We start from the raw sequence: 22461 nt of genomic DNA on the forward strand, positions 1-22461 counted from the left end.
GGACGACTCCCCCACACAGAGATTCTCTCCTCTTGGGACAGTGACAAAAGGCGGAGATGCCCCCTCTTGCTCACCTGTCTCCACTATGGGCTCCTCAGAGACTATGCCTTCCAACCAGACCCCTCTAGGATGTCTCATAAAAAACCTCACTAAGTTGGGCCTCTCTGACCTTAAGCCAAAGAAACTCTTTTTCTTCTGTAACATGGCATGGCCCCAATACAAATTAGACAATGACCCATTGGCCTGAAAATGGGACATTTGATTATAATATTCTGAGTGACCTTGACAACTTTTGCCACTGGATGGGGAAGGCATCAGAAATCCCTTACGTGCAGGCCTTCTTCTATCTCCAGTCTAGACCTTCTCTCTGTTCTTCATGTTCTACTTCTCAAGTTCTTCTGGCCAGAACTTTTTCCTCACACTCCACTCACTCTCCTCTCTCTAACTCTCCATCTGATGTCTTTGACCCTCAAGACTACCTTGCTAACTCTTCCACTCCTATTCCTCCATCTCCTTCTCCTACTGCCCCTCCGCCTTATCAGACAAAATCACCAGAAAATACCCCTCTCCCTCCCTCCCCCAACAGAACTCCTCCAGTCTCTCCCCCTCACCTATGCCCCCTTCTCTCACCAGTCTCCTCTACCCTGGACTCCTCTCAGTCCAAACCATCCAGCCAGGCTCCCCTCTGAACATGGGCTCCTCCTAATCTCAGGCCTCAGAGACTACTCCTCTACTCCTTCGGGACTCACTCTGCTCTCTGAGGTTCACAGTTTGGGAGATTTCTACTAAATCTTGACAATCTTTGCCACCAGACGGGAAAGGCTTCTGAAATTCTTTATGTGCAGGCTTTTCTTTTCCCTTCGCTCCTGTCCTTAATTTCTGTGCCCTACAGGCAGGCCGTTTTGGCCAAAGAAACCTCACCTAAAACCTCTGCTCCTAATCTCTCCTTCTCTGCGGACTTCCAACTCTCTTCCCCTCCTGCCTGACTCCCAGAGGCACCCCTCTCTCGGGACCCCTCTCTGGTCCCTCTGCAAATCTCTTCGCATATAGTCTCTTCCCTCCAAGAGCCCCCTCCTTTCGCAAAAACCTGTTTCTCATTCACTTGCAAATACCAGTCTCTTTCTCCTCCCCTCCTTAGAAGCTGTGGCTGAGGCTGCGGTGCCTGTCTCTTCTCTGACCCCTTCTCCCTCCTTACAAACTGTGACTGTGCCTCTTTCTTTCATGCCCCCTCCCCTTGCCTCAGAGCTCTAAATCTTTTTGACTACTCTTACCATGTGGCACTTTAATCTCCTCCTCCTCCTCCTGCAGATTCTGACCCTTTTTCTTTCCATTCAGCTGCTCACACTGTCCATCCGTCTGCTTTCTTTCTTACTCCCCTCTATACTGGCAACTCCCTGCCATCTCGAAAAACTTAAAAAACAGAATTGTACACTAAATATGTGAGTAAGTAATCCATCTTGTCTCTTTGTCAGAAAATATCTCTAGTATAATTTGAATTGAAACAAGTAAAGCGTGCTTATTTAAATTCCTTAATTTATATGTAAAAGTCTTTGTTTAATGTGTAACTGTCTGTTTCTAAGGCCTTAAACCAATAATTACCCACCTTTTATACTAGGCTTACTCATCCCCACAAACTCTCCCTGTAACATCCCCATCCTTCCTGTTCGAAAACCTTCAGGGGCTTATTGCCTCATACAAGCCTTACATCTAACCAATGAGGTGATCGTTCCCCTCCATCCAGTAGTCCTTAATCTTTACAGGTCCTAGACCTCAAGAATGCCTTCTTTACCATTCCTGTATACCCTGACTCTTACTTTATGTTTGCTTTTATGTGGACTGTCTTACCCCAGGGGTTCAGAAACAGCCCGCACCTGTTTCAGCAGGCACTAGCTCTGGATTTAGCAGCACACAATCTCAAAACTAGTACTCTCATACAATATGTAAATAACCTATTCCTCTACAGCCCCTCCCTGCCTGCCTCAAGGAGACACACTGCCACCCTTCTTAACTTCCTCGCTGTGAAGGGCTATCGTGTCTTCTCTGCTAAGGCTCAACTTCATTCTCAGTCTGTAGTCTATCTAGGCATTGCCTTAACCCCCACCACCTGAGGTCTCACCCTAAATCAAACTCAGACCCTCCACAGTCTCCAACCACCTTCCACCACAGATCAAATCCTTTCTTTCACAGTCTAATAAGCTTCTTTAAACACTGGATTCCCAATTTTGCTCTCTTAGTCAAGCCCCTCAGTGAGATCTTCTGAGAATGGCTTTTTTTTGTATTTTTCTGAATCTGGAAACGGGGAGAGACAGTCAGACAGACTCCCACATGCGCCCCACCAGGATCCACCCGGCACGCCCACCAGGGGCAACGCTCTGCCCACAAGGGGGCGATGCTCTGCCCCTCCGGGGGGTTGCTCTGTCGCGACCAGAGCCACTCTAGCGCCTGGGGCAGAGGCCAAGGAGCCATCCCCAGCGCCCGGGCCATCTTTGCTCCAATGGAGCCTTGGCTGCATGAGGGGAAGAGAAAGACAGAGAGGAAGGAGGGGAAGGGGGTGGAGAAGCAAATGGGCGCTTCTCCTATGTGCCCTGGCTGGGAATCGAACCCAGGTCCCCCGCATGCCTGGCCGACACTCTACCGCTGAGCCAACCGGCCAGGGCCCTGAGCATGGCTTTTAAGGTCTATATGACCAAGGGAGTAACATAAAGGCAAATAAGGCCCAAAAGAAGTCAGAAAATATCAGCTTTTGGCATACACTCTTAAAGGCTCCAGTGCCCTAAAGGGCTTCATAGAATTGCATTAGGGCCCTGCTCCAGAGTGAAAAGAAAGGTCATTGAACTGAAACCTTCCAGGCTTCCCGACCCCACTGGTTGACACACCTGTGCTGTGGAAAGAGGGACACGAGAAGGTAAGCTGCCTCCTTGCTCCATGGAGGGAGGGTTCAGTCTCTTCTAGCCTTGCTCCAGCTACCTGTGACCTGACCTTACCCAACATGCTGGGAATTGCCACTGAAGGCCCAAGGACATTGTTCACAAGCCTAAGGTATTTCTTCCAAGTAGCAGATAAACTAATCTAATTTCTTGTAAACACAAGGGCCATCTACTATGCCTTGCCTAAATATTTGAGTTTTATTTATCCCTCGAAGATCTCTATTGTGGATATTGACAGTCTGATTTTATTGCTTTATTTAATGTATAGTATCTCCTTTATTCCTCTTGTCTCAATGCCCCATGCCTATTGTAGGCTGGGACCTGCTGCTAATTCCAGCTAGAAGCAGTGGTCACTAGGACTTAAACTCTAACTGCAAAGTGTAGAAATGTAACACCCTTTCCCTAAGTACTTGCAGGATTTACAGGTTACTCAACAGACTGTTCAAACACTGTCCAAGAGGTGCTTCCAGCATTACCTCACCCAAGGACTGACTTTCACATGGACAGGTCCACACATCATGATTCTGACAACTCCCACTGCTGCTAAGGGCAACTCTTTCCTCCAACCTCACCATCTGGAGCTCAGTAATAGAGAAACAAAACTGACCCCTTGTCCTTCTATTCTCTATTCACCTCTCAGCCTGCCTACCCAATCAGGGGCTTTCTACTTGTGTGGGACCAACACCTATATGTATGTTACTACTAATTGGATAGAAACCTATAACCTAATCTATCTCACCCAAAATATCAACCTAATCTCACCCCATATGCCTTTTTTAATTCCTAGTACACTACCTGTCAATCTAAGGACCAAATGAGCTGTACAAGTAATCCCTCTTCTTATTGCTTTAGAAGTCTCTACAGAAGTAGGTCTAGGGGCAGAGGGACTGGCCACTTCCCTGTCTTATTTCTACTCTCTCTCTCTCTCTTTCTCTCTGAAGCCCAGCGAATTTGTAAACATGGAATCAGTGGTTTCACACAAACTAGGTGTCTTGACTATTGCCTTTCATTGGTCCACTCACTCTCCTCTTTATTTTTCTAACTTTTGGACCCTACCTCTTACATTTGTTCATAGTTTCTTACAGAACTGCATGCAGACTTTTGCTAATCAGAAAATTGGAAAAATCTACTTAACCCAACACACACCAACCCTAAAACCTGCCCTCACGAAACAGAAAAATCTGAAACCCTATATCATCAAACCTCTTAAATCCTATCTTTCAACCCCTACAGGTCACCTAACCCTAAAGCTCTCCTATATCCCTGAAGCACTAGGAGAATAAATAGCATTCACCTCTTAATGCTTCTCAGTCCTTTTACCCTTCACATAGTAAGGGGACAAGATCGCCAAGTCTTCTTGGCTGAATAAGAGCCTACAAACAGACATAAAACATTTCTTTTAGCTCAAACTAACTGCTCTTTCCAGGGCTTCCAGGAAAGAATATCTCTAAATTTACATGGAAGAACTTTCACCCCGCTATACAACTCTCCTTATCAGTGGAAGGAGCTGGAGCAAACATGGGAGAAACAGATGCTGACCCTGGAGCTGGAGGAAGCGCTGAAGAAGGAGACCAACCAGGTTTGTGAAATTCGCCTGGAAATGGAGCAGATGCTGGAGAAGGAATCACAGGTTTGTGAGTTGTAGCATGCTCTAGATGTTGTGGAGAGCCAGCAGCAGCAGGAGGCCGGGGCTGAGGCTGAGGCTGAGGCTGAGGCTGGGGTCCAGAGCTGCAAGGTCTGTGGAGCAGAAGGCTGCGGCAACCCAGGGCTCGAGACCAGCAGCTGGAGCTGGTGTTTTCAGTTCCTCTTTGGAGGATGAAGAAAATCGGGCTGGATTTGCAATTTGCAGTCTCCAGAAGATGTAAGCCCAGCTGGAAGGAGCACCTTCTATGGCCCTGGGAGGTCTGCGATTTTGGGACATAGGGGTAAATGCCATCATGCTCTCCATAGCAGAGATGGAAATGCTGACATTGCCACATGCTCCTCCTTTGGACAGTGTAAGAACTGCCAGGATGGCAGGAATGAGGGGGGTGGCTGAGGCCCCATGTGCGTGGACTGATTTCCTGGACTGGCTCCTTTGTTGGATGGACTTACGGATTTTGGACAATGTGAAATACCCTGATGGGGGTGTGGGGCGGCTTTGCTAGAGGCCCTTCCCTTGCCCTGAGAAGCTTTTCCCATGGCTAGAAAGAAGGGCGGGGACATTTTGCGCTTTTGGCAAAGTGCTCAGAGACTGGTGAAATGTACCTTTGTAATTGTTGAAATGGTATGATTTGCCATGTTGTTGTAATTTGTGTAATGTGCCTAATTTCCTTGCACAGGGATGCCAGTGGTGTAGATTGTGGGTAGTAAAGTGAGCATAGGCATGGATTGTTGGGCAGATAAAATATATTATGCTCACTTTGTTATAGATGGTGCTGCCCACATTGAAGCCCGTCGCCCAGGTGATTGCTCAGGATGGGCGTGATTGTATTAATGTGTGCTGGGGTTGGGCTGTGGGCAGGCAGGATCCTTGTAGCTTGGGGCTTGGTTTTAGGACTAAGCTTTTTCCACCCTTTTTGATGTGGGGTGGTGCAATCCCATCATGCCTCAGATAAGTGACTTTTATTAGAGACTTCCCTATTTTGTATAGTGGATTAAAGATTTGGATTTTTACACTATAAAGTGGGGCAGACCAGGACCTTGCTTGTTCTTGGTTCCTGAGATTAGTATTAGAGAGGAGAGCAGAGGAAGGCCATGTGGAGGACACCAGGAGAAGCAGCCAAGATGGTGGAATGTTGAGTGAGAAGCCAGTTTGTTCAGGGAGAAGGAAGGAGATGGAGAACAGAGGTGAATAAGTTGGTGAGCTAGAAACCTTTGATTCTAGGAAACTTGGATAAGTCAATAGCTTTGTGAGCACTGAATGAGTGGGTTTTGGAGCCCAGTGTGTGTTTTACTTGTCCTCTGGGTGCAAGCTAGGATTAAAGATGATGGCCCACCAGCTTTTGGCTCCTTTGTTTCTTTACTGACTGTCCGAATCCAATGCAAACCTTCATGGGCCAGGCGCCTGTGATGGTGGCCGTGGCTACTGGCTTCACAGTGTCTTTTGCTATGCAAAAACTTTTTAGTTTGATGTAGTCTTATTTGTCTGTTTTTTCCTTTATTTTTCTTGCCTGAGGAGATATATCAACAAAAATACTGTTATGAGGGACATCTGAGATCTATTGCCTCTGTTTTTTTTCTAGGATTTTTATGGTTTCATGACTTACATTTAAGTCTTTTATCCATTTCGAGTTTACTTTTATGAATGGTGTAAGTTTTTGGTCTAGTTACTTTTTTTGCATGTACCTGTACACTTTTCTCAAAACCATTTATTAAATAGACTGTATTTACTCCATTTTATATTCTTGTCTTTTTTGTCAGATATTAACCATAAAGGCATATGTTTATTTCTGGGTTCTCTGTTCTGTTTCATTGTTTTGTATGCCTGTTCTTATGCCAGTACTAGGCTGTTTTGATTGCAATGGCCTTGAAGTATAGCTTGACATCAGGAAGTGTGATACCTCCCACTTTGTTCTTCATTTTCAAGATTGCTGAGACTATTTGCCTTCTTTTCTGGTTCCCTATAAATTTTTGGAATTTTTGTTCTAGATCTGTAAGATATGTACTTTAATAGAAATTGCATTAAATCTATAGATTGTTTTGGGGAGGTGTGGACATTTAAATGATATTAATTGTTCCTATCCATGAACAAGGGTATATACTTCTAGTTGTTTGTATCATCCTCTCTCTCTCTCTCTCTCTTTTTTTTTTTGTATTTTTCAAAGTTAGAAGAGGGGAGGCAGTCAGACAGACTCCCACATGTGCCCGACTGGGATCTACCCGGTATGCCCATCAGGGGGCAATACTCAGCCCATCTGGGGCATTGCACCGTTGCTACCAGAGCCATTCTAGCACCTGAGAGGGAGGCCATGGAACCATCCTCAGCTTCTGGGCCAACTTTGCTCCAGTGGAGCTTTGGCTGCAGGAGGGGAAGAGAGAGACAGAGAGGAAGGAGAGGAGGAAAGATGGAGAAGCAGATAGGCTCTTCTCCTGTGTGTCCTGGCTTGGAATGAAACCTGGGACTTCCACACACCAGGCTGACACTGTACCGCTGAGTCAACCAGCCAGGGCTCAATTTCCTTTTTCAACATCTTATTAATTTCTAAGTACCATTCTTTTAGTTCCTTGGTTAAATTTATTCCTAGGTAATTTTTTAAATTTATTTATTTGCAATAGTAAATGTGTTTGTTTTTTTTAATTTTTCTTTCTGATAGTTTATTATTGGTGTATAAAAAATGCCATTGATTTCTAAATATTAATTCTGTATCCTTTCACCTTACTGAAATCATTTATCAGGTCTAGTATTTTTTGGTGGCAACTTTAAGGTTTTCTATGTATAGTATCATGTCATCAGCATATAATGACAGTCTTACTTTTTCCTTTCAACTTTGGATGCCTTTTATTTCTTTTTGTCTGATTGCTGTGGCTAAGAGTTCCAGTACTATGTTAAATAAGAGTGGTAAAGGCAGACATTCCTATTTTCTTCTTGATCTTAAGAGAAACACTTTTAGTATTTTCACATTAAGCATGATTTTGGCTGTGGATTTGTCATATATGGCCTTTCTAAGGTTGAGGTATGTCCCCTTTGTTCCCTCTTTGCTGAGAGTTTTAATCATAAATGGGTGCTAGATTTTATCAAATGTTTTTTCTGCATCTTTTGATATGATAATGTAATTTTTATCCTTTTTTTGTTTATGTGATGAATGACAGTTATTGATTTGCGAATGTTGTACCAACCCTGCCTCCTCAGAATAAATCCCACTTGATCATGATGTATGATCTTTTAAATGTATTGCTGGATCTGGTTTGCTAATATTTTGTCAAGAATTTTAGCATCTATCTCCAGCAGGAATATTGGCTTATAGTTTTTCTTTTTTATTTCTTTGTAGTGTTTTTACCTGGTATTAGAATTAAATTAATGTTTGCCTCATAAAATGAGCTCAGAAGTCTTTCCTCCTCTTGAATGTTTTGGAATAGCTTGAGAAAGATAAGTGTTAGTTTTTCTTCAAATGTTTGGTAAAATTTGTCTGTGAAGCTATGTGGTCCAGGAGTTTTGTTTTCTGGGAATTTTTTGATTAATGCTTCAATTTTATTGGTTATATTTGGTTTGTTCAGGTTTTTTTGATTCTTCTAGATTCAGTTTTGGAAGGTTATATATTTCTATGAATTTATTAATTTCACCCAGGTTATCCAATATTTTGGCACATAGTTTTTCTTAGTAATTTTTTATAATCCTTTGTTTTTCTGTGATGTCAATTTTTGCTTCTCCTCTTTCATTTTTAATTTTATTAATTTGGGTCCTCCTTTTTTTCTCATGAATCTGGTTAAAGGTTCATCAATCTTGTTTACCTTTTCAAAGAATCATTCTGGTTTCTAGTTATGAGATTTTCTGTTATACAGATGAGGTAATATTTTAAAATTGTCATTCTTAGGAAAACCATAATCAATGAGCTATTGTCAGATCTACAGGGGTCAAAACATTCAAATGCATTGTCTGTTTCTTCCTGGCCATTTTGGAAATTATGCCTATCTTCCTTTTGGTGGTTAACCACTGTCACTTGGCCAGGATCCCAATATGTCATTTAAAATTAGGGAGCATATTTCAATAGTGGTATATATTCCATCTTCATTTTGGCCCACCAAGCTATTAAAAGATACTGGCACTCCCATCAATAATCTACTTCTCAATATATTAATGAAGAAAGTAGCTTTTGGTCTTTCCAGGAAGATAGAGTAGTTTTGGGAGATATTAAAGACTCACAAGATAAATTTACTGTAACATTCTTATATTCTCAACTTTTGGTTTTCTTTCTTTACATTTTATTAAATAGGTTCTGGTTTCTCAACCACAACAAGCAAACTGCTATTGGCACTTCCAGCTATCAGAACTAGCACATAAAATCGATGAGCTCTGGCAATGCACTCATATGAATAAATTCAACCTGATCCGATGTTAAAGTACCTCTGCTTTAGTTTAACACTCTTGTAATCCATTCACATTATATTCCTCAGATTTCTGTCAGTATAAATTGGCATAACCTTAAAATTTCTTTGGAGTGTATGTTCTTTTCTCCCTGTCCACATTTTGCTTTTGTACTCTTAGAACATGATGAGATCTGGGTCTACTTATTAGTGTAGTGGCCATGAAGAATGGTGTGGACCTTGGGAACAACAGGTATTCCCTTTTAGGATGAGAATGGAAAGCTTGGATTAAGACTTCATGTGAAAGAAAACTGTTATCTTTTCTCAGCAGCTTCATCCTAACCCTGGGCAGGGGTCATGGGCCTTTGAGCTTATTGGGGCATTTTTAGATGTTGCAAAGGGAGTCCTAGAGCCTTGAGGTTTCAGATGATAACCTAGATTAATAGTGACACTGAAATTTTTTGAACCATAATCTGAAAGGCTGACTCCACTGACATTGTCAAGGAAGATTTGTTCTTCCCTGCAACTAATTGGCTCTTAAATAGCTTTATATGTTAAATTCACTCACAGCTCTATTAAGGATTCAAGAAATGCTGAATCAAGAAATTGCTTGAATAAGAGCATTGAAAAGGATGTCAATCTAGAGGGATAATATAATTATTAACTAAAGTTCACATAGTGCCTAGTGACTTTAAAGCACTGAGGTAAGTTCCAAAGATTACATCAAAGATACCTGGCTCGGGCACTAAATAGCTATGTGTGACTTTGGACAAGTCATTTAATCTGAATCTTTAATTTTTATGTCAGATGGGTAAGGTAATACCACCTGAAAGCCCATAGGACAGTTATAAAGATAAAATAAGTGAAAAATTGGCTTAAATTGTATACAATATGGAGCAAAAGTTTAAGGCTGAAAAATGTAAATGTCTGCAGACAAGAGTGTTCTTGTTATTTACCGGTTCATGAAGAGAATAAGGTTCATATATGATTGCAGTAGTCATGTACTGATTTGATTTGATTTTTTAAATTACAGCTGCCAGTTAAAGCATATAGAAGTTTATAAACTTCCATACATTTGTTTATATATGGATTTCACATGAAAAAAAATGTTAAAAATTTAAAAAATACTGATTCTTAATTTAGAATAATTTTATATTTAAAGTAGTGTTAAGAAAAAGGGTTTTAATTACAAAAGGAAAACTACTAGAAACAAGTAAGAAAACAGTGAAAGAAAGAGGAGTGATAAATATAAGAACAGATCTAAAAGGGTTATATCTGATCCTGGGAAGGAATTCAAAAGGCAAAAGGGAAGCCAGTAAGTGAGGTCTATTTTGGTATCAGGCTAACAGCTGGGGGGTGGGGTGGCACTGAGTAAGGGGGTAGAGGAATGGAATAAAAAAAAAACAGAAAAAGAGACAAAAGACTCATGGACACTGACAACAGTGTAGTGATTGCCTGGGGGGTGGGAGATGGAGGAGGGTTCCGAGGGATAAATGGTGAGGGAGGAAGGTGAGGTGGGGAGGGGCTGAACACTCAACATAGAAACAGAATACAGAGATGTGTTGTAAAACTTGGCACTTAAAACCTGTATAATTTTGTTGACCAGTGTCACCCCAATAAATTCAATGAAAAAATAAAAATAAATAAATAAAGGGATAAAAAAGAAGTAAAAGGTATAAATTAGTGATGAGAAGAAAAAGAAGAGAGAAGACAATGGGCCCAATAATTTAGTGGAAGGAAAGAGAAGAGACTCCCCAGTTGTGCATAAGGCTTCTGGTACTATTTACTTATACATTTGTTCCAAATCTATGTGTCTATGACCTTGACTATGGCTTGATGTTCCAGACTCACATGCCAATGGCCTACTGAACATGTCCTCTTAGAGTTCTGCTGCTCTTCAAGCTCAGCATATCCAAAGCAACAATTATTTCTAATTCCTCCTTGCCCAAAACTCTCCCTTTCTTCTCTACCTCTCCCTTGTACTCTCACACACACACACACACACTCACACACACACTCACACACACAGTCACACTCACTTGATCACACCTATTCTCCTTTTTCCTATTAATGCCACCCAAACAGCCACCCATCCCATATACTTCTTTCTTCTCTATCCCTTCCCACATGCAATTGTTTACTAAGTCTCATTGTTCCTGCCTTCTAAACATTTCAAATACATCATATCCTTAATTTGTATTCTTTTCAAAATTTGTATAGAATTCTCCAGTATTAGAGAATACTTCCAACATTGACACAACCTAAACTATCCATAACTATTGTCAATGATTGTTCCAAAGCCCAGATCTGATTGTGCTACCCACACAATACATTTTGCTTCACATCTTGGCCCTCTATCATCCAGCTCTTCCCTACCTACATAGCGTGATTATGTGGTAATCCTTACTTGCTGCCTTTTTGCTCATATCAGACTAGTTGCCATTTCTCAAACACAGCCTGCATATTTATGCTTCTGTGTCTTTGCACCAGTTTTCCTTTCTGCTTGGAGTGTTATTTGATCCAGTTGATGGACTTCTTACTCATACTTTAAGAGCAAATTTAAGCTCTCTCTCCTCTGTGAAGCTCTTGCTGACCCATATGCCATGAGAATTTAAGCATAGCATAGTTAACATGCCCTCTCAACCCATCATTGTCCCTTGTACTCATCATTGTCATGACACCTGATACCATTTGTTTGCATGCGTGTTTCACCAACTAGATTGTGAACTTGTCTAAGTAAGAGACTGGGTTTTCTGCATCCTCAGCAGCCAGCTCAGTATTGGAGGGAGCTGTGACATCGCTGCTAACAGTTGGGCTGCTTTTTGTTTCCCTTCTGTTTTAGAAATACAGGTGTCCCCATTTCTAGAAAGAAGAGGTATAAGAATAAGAATATTTTTTCTTGTATGGGTATTTCTTTTATTGTGTATTTAGATAGCGACATGTGGCTTTATATAGAGATATAGAGCTTTGTGTACTTATAAGAGACACCTCTAGTGTGCCTGGGCATTTATAAACCAGACATTATTTCAAATGCTCTATATGGTTTTCATTTCCTCCTTTTTTCCTAGCCATATAATGTTGATGCTGTACATCCATTTTAAAGGTAAGAAAGCTGAGGGATAGAGTGATTAAATAGCTTGTTCAGATTATATATTTTAGGTCAGCTGAGTGGCTCCAATACCTGGACTCTGAATTTTTTATGCTTTTCTGGACTTTAATATTTGTTATTTGAAACGCTTGTTAGACCACTTGCATGTAGCTTAATAACTATACCTAAACTCCATTATCTTCAGAAAGGCTAAGGCTTGCCTTTGTACCAGTCATTCACCTGTTTGCATGATTTTGGTTTAATGTGGCCTTAATATTATTGTAAGCAGAGATTGGATTGGAATGATTCTTTTCCATAAGGGTATCTGTGACAAAAAAATTGGTAGCATTTGAGACATGGCTATGATTTTATCTATCCTAGGGCAACATATATGAAGTTGGAGTTTCTTTCTTTTGCAGAGAAATTTACTTTGTAAGATCTGTTCATCACTGAGCTATGGTGACAAACTCTAAACCACCTCCTACATTTGACAAATGTCAATGGACTTCATTGTTTCTTACAAGCTTAGGAAAACATAAAATCATATTTAAGTAGAGAATTTTTACTCCAACCTCATGAATTGTGAGCCACGACATTAAGAGAACTGGTACTGTCAGAGAAAGGTTCTTTGTTTTATAAAAAAAATAATAATTTTTTAAATTTGTCTAAAATGTAGCAACATATTGCTACAGCAGGTTCAGGGTAGAATCTGAGCTTATCATTTACATCAATATGCTTGACATTTCTGAACCTGACATTCCATTTCATAACTCAACCTGATTTATCAATAGTATATTTAGTAAGACAACCCCACCGTCAATGTCATGTAGGAATTTATTAAATCAGTCAGTCTCAAAAATTGTCACTTGTTTTTCTACTGGTTAGCCTTGCAGTGATATTTGGGTGGGGATAATTTGTAAGTCAATATAAGTGTGGTAGTATGGGTAAATCAGAGAGAGAGAGAGAGAGAGAGAGAGAGAGAGAGAGAAAGTTTAAGAATAAAGAAAACATGGTCCAGAAAAAGTGCTACAAACATAAAATCGAAAGGAGGGTCAACCAGAAGATTAGAAGATAAAATACAATATAGAATTATCTAGAAAATTATAAGTATATGAAGACAGGGGCCAAACATCTTTAGATGTTTAAAGACACAGAAATAAAATAACAATCAAACAATAAGAAAATAAATTAGTGTATTTCAACCCTGGTTGCACATTAGCATTACTTGAAGAGCTTTAAAAAAGTACTATTTAACCTGAGGTGAGATCGGGCATAGTCTTTGAAAGCTCCCAGGCAATTTAAATGTTCATCTAGGGTCAAAAAACTCTAAATTAAATGAAGTTTTGAAGGCTCTTAATAGGTCTTTTACTTTTGAAAGATCAAAATGTAGGCTATAAATAGAGACATATTAAATTTTATCTCAGTAACATTTCAATATATATATATATATATTGTGAAAGTCTTTAAGAAGTAATCTGACTTATTAGAACAATAAAAACCCCAATGGTTTATATTTGGCTAATTCTTTCACATCTTTTTATATTTTTATTAGGGTGATATATTCTTTAAAATTCATGATGACCCTTGTTTACTTGTTATAGCTATGAAAGAGATTAAAGAAAAACATCCCTCATTTTAGAAAAAAAAACCCTTAAAAGGCTCTAGCTACATTTCTTCATGTTATTTAAACAGCAGCTGCCTTGCTCTTTATTTTCTTTTCTAAAGAAATCATCAAAAATTCTTTTAGTATTTATATGATATAAAAACACTCATTTTGTGTAAATTAAAAAAAAATTTCCTTTCATCTTCTTCTCTCAGAAATTTTTTAGTTTGCCATAAATACCAGGTGGAAAAAATGACCTTAAGAAAGATTATTTTAAAATGTGTGCCAAGTCAGAATGCAATCTAGTATCTGGTCTCAATTTATCATCCCTGGAGCATCGATAGGCAGCATCAGTAACCAGCCTCTCCTCATCCACGGCCTGAGCTTGTCTCGCTCTTCACATCTCTTGGTGTGTCCTCTCCTCATCTACAATGACAGCATCAGGGAAGAATTATATTTCAGAAATTCCTAGCCTCCACAGTTTCCTAGGCCTATTATAGTTATGGAATAGATATTTGTTATATTAGTTAAATAATCCCCCGCCCTAACCCTGACCTAGTTAAAGGAAAAGGTGGACCTCAATGAGGTGTTCCTGTATGTGTGATACCAAGGTAACAGAGAAGGTCCCAGATTTTTAGGAAAGGAAAGGCATATTTTCTTTTAGAGTAGCAGCAGTTAAATTTTAAAATCCAGCCAGTGCAGCAGTGCTGCTTGATCAGTCCATTGCTTCCAAAATGTACCCAGTATAATTAATCCAAATAAGGATGACTCCCAACAGAAGTTGTGCAGGAACTAAACAGAAGTGGGGGCCAGTGAGCTTCAAGTTGCTAAAGCATGGTATGGAAATGTACAATCAAAAGGAAACTGGGAAACTTTAAAAAGGCTTAGGATTTCTTTTTCCAGCATCAGTAAGAGTCTCTGACCCTTGGTTTCAGAAGTTACTATTTCCAGTACCTCAGAGCCATGTGGGTGGACTGAGTCATTCTCATTCCCTTCAAATGCACTCTCCTTCCACCTTCTCCAACACCCATGAGCAATCTGCTACTTTCTGTCCTACAAAATGCAATAAATTACTGAAAATGCTTCTAAAGCAAAGCTTAAAAATCCAACCAGGCAACTGAATCCACTGCAAATCAGAATTTATTAATTTGCCTTACATTTATTTGCATCTGACCACTCTGCTTTCTTCTACCACTTGAAATTGGAATATCAAGCAAGTGTGGATACAGCAGCACCAATAATGCCACGCCATTCTTAGGGCTAAATTCTACTGTGGGGTAAGGAGGTGAATAATGGAACAGACCAAATGGTGCCAGTGCTCCTTTTGAATTGATATTGGTGGTTTCCTTTTATTTTTTTATTTTTTTGTAATTTTTAGGAATGAGATATAATTCTAAGAGAGAATCTGAAAGTATCTGTATCTGCAAATCATACAGCATCAACAACCCATAGAGCTCTGTGCTCCTTTCAAAACTATTTGTGGGACACCCAAGGAGATTCTAAAGCCAGAGTCAGGGATCACACTTGGCTGTCATGATTGTGTTGCTTTCTCTGCATCTAGAAGTTATGCTGCTTGAGTAGTCTTGTGTCAGTTAATTAGATATTAATAGCAGAACATCCATACCACTCTCCCCTGCTGCCTCTTGGCTCTAACCAGGCTGCTGAGGGGCGGGGGAGAGATGAGCTGCTGATAAATGTCTGAAGGCTTCAGGGGGATGTGAGTGGGTAAGCACATCATACCTCCAACCTGGAGTTTGACTGCTTGTTCCCAACTCCTGCTGCTTTGCTGTGCCAGACGAAGCCCTCCTCCTGAACATGCCTGTCATCAATTTGTCCTTGAAACTCTCCCCAAAATAACTCATTGAATCAGAGTGAGCATGGCTTCCCAGCAGCCTCCCTCTTATGAACTCCCTGAAAATAAATTTTTAGGGATGACCGAAAAAAAGGCCATTAAGACTTTGTTTTCAGGGGTTGATTTGAGGAGGATAAATTGTGCTTCAATACCTGATAAGCAATGGAGTTCATATTCCATTCCTGTGTCTCTGTTATACTCACATGCCCAGTACAGTCACTTGAATGCAGCTTCCTAGTGAAAATGTTAGTGTGGAGGACCTAACATGCCCCTTGGCACTTAATCTCTTGGCAATCCCAATGCTATTCATCTAGAAATCTAGTTAGTAGTCAGACCAGTCGCTGTTTGCGGACTATGCTTTTAATGCTGCTTCCAACAAATGTCAAATCCTTAGGACAGCCTGTTGGGAAAAGAGCAACTTAAAATATTCATATATTTAGTCTGCTTCTCATGAAGACTAAGATTTCCCCTTTTTATCACAAACATATATGAGGAACCTGCAGTATCCTTTCCCCAAATAAAGCCTATGCCAGTCTGACCTGGATGGTACAAAGATGACAACACTGGGCCCAATTTAGGAAAAGTGTGATCTGTATCCATTTTGGACAACTTTCATGAGTTACTTGGGCAAGTCAGCTTCGAGCTCAGTCTTCTGATTGGGTTGAACCAGATGATATTTCAGGTCCCTTCTAGCTTGACTGCCTGTGAATCAAAAGAACTCTATGAGTTATTTAGTACATTCTCAATAACTGTTCATTAATTTTATGGTAGGTTCTAGAAAAGATCTAGTCCCATTTTTGTTCTTTTTTAAAAATTTTATTTATTCATTCATTTTAGAGAAGAGAGACAGAGAGAGAGAAAGAGAGAGAGAGAAGGGGGGGAGGACCAGGAAGCATCAGCTCCCATATATGCCTTGACCGGGCAAGCCCAGAGATTTGAACCGGCAACTTCAGCATTCCAGGTCTATGCTTGATCCACTGCTCCACCACAGGTCAGGCTCCCATTTTCGTTCTTAAAGACTCAGTCTGTATAAATGGTCTTTCACCCATGAGCATTCTATTTTTATACAGAGGGTCCTCAGGTTATGACAGTATCAACAGATGACATTTTGAGTTAATGAAGCTCACTCTCATAAAAACTTTAAAAAATTGAGACATGAGTGTTTCAGTTTATGCCGTTAGTGCATATTTACAGACTGCATGGAGAAATTATTTTGGTTGCACTTGGTGGAAGAATACAGAGTAACACAGATATGAGTGAGGGTTTAGCATCCTCCAGTATGCTTACCTATGTCATTTTGGACTGCTGAAAGCACAGGTATTCCATTTGTGTTAGGTTAGCATGTGTTTTGACTTATAACAAAATTTGGGTTACATCACTGTCCTAGGAATGGAACAGTGTCATAGCCCAAGCCCCTTGCATAGAAATAGTTTTATAAAGTGTCTTCACATTTATTATTTCAAATAACCTGCTCAGGAGACTTTATAGAAAAGAAACCTGGGATTCAGAACATTATGATGTTTGTCCAAGGCATTTAGGGTAATACCTTATTGAATGGGAACTAGAATCTACATTTTTCCTTACTTGAAATCTAGTACTATTTTTGTCTTACTGTAGCCAGAGGGAAAGAGGGGTGGGGAAAGTAGAAGTGGGCAAAAAATGGACAAATAGTGATGGAAAGAGACATGACTTTGGGTGTTAAGTGCGTGATGTATTACGAAGATGATGTTTTATTGAGGTGTACATTTGGAAAAAGACAAGATGGCGCTGGAGTAGGCGGATGTACCAACATCTACCTCCCAGAACCAAAGTGGATTACAAAATAATTTTAAGAACTATCATCTGGAAAAACCAACTTTGGACTAAACTAAGAGGACTCTTCAACCAAGGAACACTGAAAAAGCCACACCGAGACTGGTAGGAAAAGCAGAAACGTGGAGAGGGCTGCCCAGCTCTCCAGAACAAATGGCAGCTGGGAGAGACTTGTGTGGCGGGAAGTGAGTTTAGCAGAGAGGGGAGGGTCCTGAGTCCCAGGAACAAAGCCCCAGCCTGCAGCCCCAGAGCCTAGAAGAGGCATAAGGACAGTATTTAGCTGAAAACAAGTCAGGATACTGTTTGTGACAAAGAGTCTGATTTCTCAGACCCAGGATTCTTCTTAAAGGGACCGCGCAGAAAACCTCTTTCACAACCACAAACCCGGGGCTCTGGGGGATGAGCAGAGAGGAGAGGACTGGAGTAGCAGGAAGACAGTGTAATCTAGGAGGCACAGGGAGAAACATTTTGGGAGACAGCCACCCTAACCCCTGGGACAAGTCACTCCCCAAATCTGAAGTGAATATTTCCCCTGGAAACAGCAATACCAGCAAAGGGAAGCAGGACACCAGCCAAACAAGCTCTCCCGCGGCACTCAGAGCAGAGTTGCTTAGAAGGAGGGAGCTTTGGATCTACAGTAGTGAGTGTTAGGGTCTGAGCTGTAGCGCCCGCACCCACATGGCTGAGGGCTCGCCGGAGGGTGGGTGGTGGCGGGACATGGAGGTGTGGTTCTGTCGGCAAAGGCGGAAGCCTGCTGGCCGCCACTGGGCTCACGTGTGAGCTCAGTCTTGCCTGGCTAGGGAGGAGTAGGTGTGCAAAAGTGTACAAGCCCAGCTGCTGGCAACCTGTAATCCAGCCTGCAGGAGAAGGGCAGGAACCCCAGAAGGGGTGGAGACCAGCCCTTGAGCAAGGGCACAGGAGCACAGCCTTGCCCCGCCTGAGGATCAGAGGCTTGTGACCTGACTTGGGAGCCAGCTCCTTCCGCGGGGGTGGAGCCAAAAGCCCAGAACAGGTGGAGTTCTGCTACTGAGCTGAGCGTGGGCATGCAGTCCTGCCCCACCGCTAGGGCCAAGGCTAGCAGCCATTCCATGAGTGGGCTCCTCCTGCAAAGGTGGGGCAAAAGCCCAGAAACAGGCAGAAACCTGTAGCTGAATAAAAGTGCTCACTACTGCCCTCAGGGCTGAGCATAATGCCACCAACGGGGGCGGGGCAAAGGCCAAGACCACCAAGGCTTGTACACCCGAGCACGTGATCACAGCCACGCCTGTGAAGGAGAGGTGGAAACCACAGCAACAGCCCCAGTGGGCAGGCACTGGCAATGCCCAAACCCAAAAGCCCTAGGCAGCAACAGAAGAGGGGGTGGCAGACCTGCAGACAGATCATACCTAAGGAACAGAGGCCATACCCAGTGGACTCCAGTGGCCAAAACCTTCCTTTACACAGAGAAAATGCAAAGGCAAAGAAATGCAACACCAATGAACCAAGAGAAATCCCCAGAAAAGGGCCTAAATGAATCAGATATAACCAAATTACCAGATGCAGAGTTTAAAATAACAATTGTTAGGATGCTTAAAGATATTAGAACAACAATAGATGGTCATTATGAACACCTAAATAAAGAGATAGCAAATATAAAAAAGGACATTGAAATAATAAAAAAGAATCAGTCAGAAATGACAAATATAATATCTGAAATAAAGAACACAATGGAAAGAATTGAAAGCAGGATGGATGAAGCAGAGAATAGAATCAGCGAATTAGAGGACACAATAAATAAAGGCATGGAAGCAGAGCAGAAAAAAGAAAAGAGACTCAAAAAGTCTGAGGAAACTCTAAGAGAGCTCTGTGACAACATGAAGAGAAATAAGATCCACATCAAAGGGGTTCCTGAAGAAGAAGAGAAAGAACAAGGGATAGAGACTTTGTTCAAGCATATCATAGCTGAAAACTTCCCTCAATTAAGACGGGAAAACATCTCACATGTTCAGGAAGCACAGAGAACTCCATTAAGGAGAAACCCAAAAAAATCAACACCAAGACACATCATAATTAAAATACCAAAGCTAAGTGATAAAGAAAAAATATTAAAAGCTGCTAGAGAAAAAAAGACTATCACCTACAAAGGAGCCCCCATAAGGATGACTTCTGACTTCTCAACAGAAACACTTGAGGCCAGAAGGGAATGGCAAGAAATATTCAAAGTAATGCAGAACAAGAGCCTACAATCAAGACTACTGTATCCAGCAAGGCTATAATTTAAAATTGAAGGAGAAATAAAAAGCTTTACAGACAAAAAAAAATCTCAAGGAATTCATTACAACCAGACCAATACTGCAAGAAATGCTAAGGGACCTGTTGTAAACAGATCAAAGGAGAAAAAGAATATAGCAAAAGAGGAATACAGTTTTAAAGAATAAAATGGCAATAAACAATTACATTATCAATAATAACCTTAAATGTAAATGGATTAAATGATCCAATCAAAAGACATAGGGTAGCTGCATGGATACGAAAACAGGACCCATACATATGCTGTCTACAAGAAACACACCTTAAATCAAAAGATGCACATAGACTGAAGATAAAGGGATGGAAAAAAATATTTCACGCAAATGGAAATGAAAAAAATAAGCTGGGGTAGCAATACTTATATCAGACAAAATGGACTTTCAAACAAAGACTATAGTTAGAGATAAAGAAGGTCACTACATAATGATAAAGGGAGCAATCCAAAAGGAAGATATAACCATTATAAATATCTACGCACCTAATATAGGAGCACCTAAATATATAAAGCAGACTTTGATGGATTTAAAAGGCAAGATCAACAGCAATACTATAATATTAGGAGATTTCAACACCCCGTTAACATCATTAGATAGATCCTCAAGAAAGAAAATTAACAAAGAAACAGCAGACTTAAAGGACATATTAGATCAACTCGATTTAATAGATATCTTCAGAACCTTTCACCCTAAAACAGCAGAATATACATTCTTTTCAAGCACTCATGGTACATTCTCTAGAATAGACCACATATTAGTGCACAAAAGCGGTCTCAACAAATTTAAGATTGAAATCATATCAAGCATTTTCTCTGATCACAATGGCATTAAACTAGAAATCAACTACAACAGAAACACTGAAAAATACTCAGACATTTGGATACTAAATAGCATGTTATTAAATAACGAATGGGTAAACAATGAGATCAAAAAAGAAATTAAAAAATTCCTAGAAACAAATGATAAATGATAATGAGCATACATCAACTCAAAACTTATGGGACATAGCAAAAGCAGTCCTGAGAGGGAAGTTTATAGCATTACAGGCACACCTCAAGAAGCTAGAAAAAGCTCAAATAAACAACTTGACCCTACATCTAAAAGAACTAGAAAAAGAACAGCAAGTAAAGCCCAGAGCTAGTAGAAGGAAGGAAATAATAAAGATCAGAGCAGAAATAAATGACATAGAGGCTAAGGAGTTGTACATTTGAAATCTGAATGATTTTATTAATCAATATTATCCCAATAAATTCAATTAGAAAAGAAAACAAACATACCTGTCCAGGCAGTGATGAAGTGGATAGAGTGTCAGCCTGGGTCACAGAGGACCCAGGTTGGAAACCCTGAGTTGACCAGATTGAATGCAAGCTCATCCAGCTTGAGAATGGGCTCACCAGTTTGAGAGTGGGGTCACCAGCTTGAGTGTGGGATTACTGATATGACTCCATGGTCGCTGCTTGAGCACAAGGTCACTGGCTTGAGCAAGAGGTCACTGGCTCAGCAGGAGTTCCCTTGGACAAGGCACATATAAGAAAGCAATCCATGAACAGCTAAGGTGCTGTAACAAAAAATTGATGCTTCTCATCTCTCTCCTGTCCTGCCTGTCTGTTCCCTTCTATTCCTCTCTATCTCTATCTCTCTTGCAAAAAAAAGAAAGAAAGAAAGAAAGAAAGAAAGAAAGAAAGAAAGAAAGAAAGAAAGAAAGAAAGAAAACAGAAAAGAATACTAAAAGAGTATAGGCCAGAATATAGTAATATCATCCAGTGTAGACTGTGTTCTATGTATGTCTTTTATTTTTTAAATTTTAAATCGATTTTATTGAGTTATAATTTATATACCATAAAAATATAGATATGAAGTGTATAGTTCAATCTGATTTAAAAAGAACCATGTAACCACTGCCCTAAAAAAAACCCCAGAACATTTACATCACCCTAAAAATATCCTCTGACCTTTCTCAATCAATTCCCCTAACTTGCAATATCTGTCAATTACTGATCTGTTTCCTGTCACTATAGATTACTTTTGCCAGTTCTAGATCTTCATATAAGTGTAATCATAAAATATATATACTTTTCAGTCTGGCCTCTCTCACTCAGACAATGGTTTTGAGTTTCATTCATTTTCTGCCTGTATCAACTGCAATATTTTTTTTTACTGCTTAGTAGGCATTCTACTACATGAATATACCAAAATTTGTTTTATCTATTCACCAGTTGATAGACATTTGGGTTGTTTCTAGTTTGTGCTATTACAAATTAAAGCTGCTATGAACTGACAAGTAAAAGTCTATTTGTGATTATGTGTTAATTTTTTTGGGGTAATTAACAATGGAATTACTGAGTCATAATAAGTGTATGTTTAACTTTATTAAAACCTTTTAAGCTGTTTTCCAAAGTGGTTCTACCATTTTACACTCTCATCAACACTTGAAAGCTCTAGTGACTCTACATTCTTTTGTACACTTGTCAGTTTCTTTGATTTTAGCCATTTTAGTGGGTGTGAAGTGCTATCCCACTGTGACTTTAATTTACATTTCCCTAATGACTAATAATGTTGAGCATTTTTTCCATGGGCTCATTAGCAATTCATGTGTCTTTTGTAAAGTGTCTATTCAAAGTTTTTGGTTTCTCTTTGAAGAGATCATTTATATATTTTGGATACAGATATTTTCTCTGGTCTGTGGCTTCCCTTTCCATTTTCTTTGTAGTAGAAGGTTTAAATCCCACTAATCTTTATTAATCCAAACAATTAATTTTATTTTTTTAGTTAATATATTTGTATCCTGTCTTAAAAATCTTTGCTATGCCAAGGTCATAAAGATTTTTTTCTTAATGTTTGTGTGTGTGTGTGTGTGGGTGGGTGGGGGGTAGTTCTATAGTTCCAACTCT

The sequence above is a fragment of the Saccopteryx bilineata genome, chromosome 4, assembly GCF_036850765.1.
Source record: "Saccopteryx bilineata isolate mSacBil1 chromosome 4, mSacBil1_pri_phased_curated, whole genome shotgun sequence".
Lineage (NCBI taxonomy): Eukaryota > Metazoa > Chordata > Mammalia > Chiroptera > Emballonuridae > Saccopteryx > Saccopteryx bilineata.